This window comes from Armigeres subalbatus, chromosome 3, assembly GCF_024139115.2.
Source record: "Armigeres subalbatus isolate Guangzhou_Male chromosome 3, GZ_Asu_2, whole genome shotgun sequence".
NCBI classification, from domain to species: Eukaryota; Metazoa; Arthropoda; class Insecta; order Diptera; family Culicidae; genus Armigeres; species Armigeres subalbatus.
In genome coordinates, this window is record NC_085141.1 from 261,985,351 (window position 1) to 261,988,947 (window position 3,597).

General features: G+C 36.8%; 1 long non-coding RNA gene across 2 annotated transcripts; it reads left to right on the forward strand.

Annotated features, from left to right (window-relative positions):
- Window positions 1-2,503: 2,503 nt before the first annotated feature.
- On the forward strand, window positions 2,504-3,179 carry LOC134219361 (uncharacterized). 2 transcript variants are annotated; one of them, XR_009981549.1, is made up of 3 exons: window positions 2,504-2,629; window positions 2,701-2,831; window positions 2,886-3,179. It is a non-coding gene; the product is annotated as an uncharacterized LOC134219361 (long non-coding RNA). The 2 variants fall into 2 exon arrangements; XR_009981548.1 differs by having other exon boundaries at window positions 2,891-3,179.
- Window positions 3,180-3,597: the final 418 nt, after the last annotated feature.

The following is a 3,597-nucleotide window of genomic DNA, read 5'->3' on the forward strand; positions in this document are numbered from 1 at the left end:
CTTGACAAAACTTTCGCACATTTCGCCCCAAACTTCATGCATATTTTATCTGCTCGCAAATTGTATCCCGAATGCTCATATGTTGCCGTGATCGAGACTTGGTGGCGTCGACATCTCTTTCGTACCATAAAACACAGCTCCACCATAATGGTGGCGTGTGTCTTCGCTCCAGCTAGACCACTTCCATGCTTCGTGTGGGGCAATAGCGTTGGAGCAAATCATCGAAAGAAATTTCCAACCCGAACTGGGGAATCTGTTGTTCTTTTTTTTGCTAGCATAATGTGCCAAGTTGAGTGAAAACTATTTGTCCACAATAGTCCAGACGATTCATACGTAAGAGAAAAGCTGGAAAACAGTTTGGATTACGATGAGCCGGTTTACCATCCGGGGTAAACTTTGAAATATTTCTTATCGTATTTTTATTCCATTTATAATAAGTACATCAAACAAATTAAATACGATCATGAGATAAAATTCAACTACATTATTACATACTTATGACGATTGCAAAAAAGGTGTTTTGTGTTATAGGTTTTGGTAAATATACTGGATAAAACGAGGGAGCTTGAAGTTAAGTGACATTTTAGCAAAAAATTAGTAAATTTCTATGAGAAATTCCTTATATCCGTAAATTTTCATTCTCATAGAAATTTACTAAATTTTGGTAAAATGTCACACAGAATATTTTTTCTAAATCGTTTATTTGGAAGACTCAGCTCTCTGGAGATGAGAGTATGAAATGCTATTCTCTAGGAACTATACCTAAGATTGCAGCCCATCCCGGTGAATAGGGAACCTTGGACCAATAACCTACTATTGCAGGAACATCAATTTGTTCGAGATTCCGACAATGACAGAATACGGACTGAATTTACGGCAACGACTCTCAGCGCGAAACAACGGACATGAATATGAACATGGAAAGTTTCAACCCTAGCCCAGCAGGGTAAATTGGTACAACTTGTCAATGAAACACGCCGCATGAAGCTTCAGATCCTGGGACTGAGTGGAGTTCGTTGGCTAAACTGTGGAGAACACCGAAGGCCGTCAGGAGTCCTGACTCAGGACAAAATCTTCTATACTCTGGTTGACGAGCTGAATTGGTTTCCTCCACACTCTGCGGTTATGAAGTGGAAGGAACTACTGATTGCAGGAGGGTTACCTGTGAACGTTATCGTTTTTCGATCAGGATAGGAAGTATGAATATAAAATCCCAGGATCATTTTAAAAATATTACCAGAATCAATTTATTTTTTCAGTTTCATTTTTACCAATTGATACTTAAACCTTCAACCTGGAAGCAATCAGAGTCAGTAAGAGTCTATTTTATGTTCATGATGAAAACCATGAACAAACAGCCGTCGAGTGACTGGTTTTGATGCTAAACTGGAATGATCCTTTCAACAAGTTAGACTGAGGCAATGTAAAAGTGCTGCAAGCAGTCAAAGACGTCAATGGCCCCTTTTTATATTCAATTTAGAAAATATTTACATATTTTAATCAATGTAGGCCTTGGTTCATTGGAAAACATTGGCACTCATCTGTTATCAACAAATATATGTCAAATGTTCCATTATATCATTCGAGGAATTGGTAATTCTCCTATGGATTTTTGGTCATAATTTCATTTTATTTTCTAGCATAACTGCAAATTTACAAGCATGTGGATACAAGAATCAAGGTGGATAAGTTGATAAGTATGGGAAATACAAGACGTGCCTATCTAAGTACATGCAAATCAGTGAAAATAATGCTCAAAAGCCCCCTTGAAAAATTGCTAGATTTTAGTAAGTCGAGCGTAGTAAATCCATTCTGATACTTCCTGGCTATCGCCTCAATCAGGTGTCTGGTTGCAGATTTTCTTTCCCTTAAAAAGGACTGATTATTATCATTATACATTTATCGATATCCTGTGGCTTCTACTATTCCTAGAAAATACAATAAAATCATTATAAAAAAGCATTATGAAAGTATCAAACCCATGAACAACGTAAAGGAAATGATTGATATTCTGTCTGTTTGTTGATACCGGGTGAGTGCCAATGTTTTCCAATAAGTCAAAGCCTGCATTGATTGAAATATGTAAATATTTTCTACCTCCTGAATGTTAAAAAGGCACTCACGCGGCGCCATTATCGAGCGCAAAATACTGGAAAGGTTCCATAGACTCACCGTGAAACTGCATAAATGTTCTAGTTCAGGTAAGTCTGAATTGTCAAAACCGGATGATAACTGACATAGTTATAACACTACTATTTTTACCTAAAATTTGCCTATCCTACTTATTTTGTCCATCCCCTGGTGTATAATGCAAAGGACTTGAACATTAACCTTGAGAGAGGCCCATGTAGCTTTTTCTGGATGTTGTTACAGTTACAAATGTAAAATTTATTTGTTTTTCTAACAAAAAAATATATCCAGCTTTTTATTATAGCTACGTATCAACTATGTTAGTTCAATTTTGACACATGCTGTGTACAAGCTTTATAGTGTTGATCATAGTAGTCTGTGTACCGTTTTTAGATTTGTTTTGATTATGACATATTGACTAAGATATGATAGATGAGCAATTATCCAAAAAAGGAAATTTAAAAGTGTTCTACATTGGCATAGCAATTCCTTTATAAATGTAAGTTCTACTAAATCTATTAGCCGAGATCCATCAATCTCAATATGATGATAACCGTTTCCATCCTTCAGTGATCCTTCCGGAGGTGCTTTAGAATGGTATCGTATACTATCTATGAGAAATCCATTGCACAGTCAACTGATGTGAAATCGTTTGTCTATAGTGTGGTACGCGCTGTCAGCAGCCACATCCCAACTTCTAGGTGAGTTGTCTTGTTTGATTGTAACCCAACAGAAAGTTCCGATAGTCGTTCCAGATCAGATGCAACTTTTATTCTGGTAGTATCTCGTTGCTACCAGCCGTATCGTCGCTGACAGGGAGCGTTACACATCTCCAATAGCTGAATTCCCGACAAAACACTCGGAAGGTGCTGGATGTAGAAATTGAAATGCAGCAACAGCACCAACCTAAACTTGACGATAGCCTGAACATGGGACAGCTTCTCACGCCTGTCGCAGTTATAGAAGAATTATCTCCTATTACAGTAACAAATAACCAACAAAACACCAAAAAGAGATGGATTGCTAAATTGTCCTACAAATTTCATGAATAAAACTACGACAAAAGCATGAAACAAGACTTGATTTCCTGACTCGTCAAAGAGTACTCCGCACCTCCTGACGGTTTTGACTTACGGTTTGGTGATCTATGCATAAGATGTTCATGGTTACATCAGTTCAGTTTTCTTGTGTAAGAACAACCGATGATTTCGAAAATATTGATATATTCAAATCATTCCGACAAACCAACTAAAATGCAAGATAGGTAAAACTAATCCCGGGCAGGAGCCATGAACAGAATAACAAAACATGATATGGACTTGATTGATATAAGAGATAAAAGAACAGGCAACAATATCAAAAATTTGCACCAAAATATCATTTGAATATTAAGATATGCTATGGATAAGAACAAACTAATGGCACTTGTTATCGATCAGTTATTACAAATAACATATCTTGATTTCC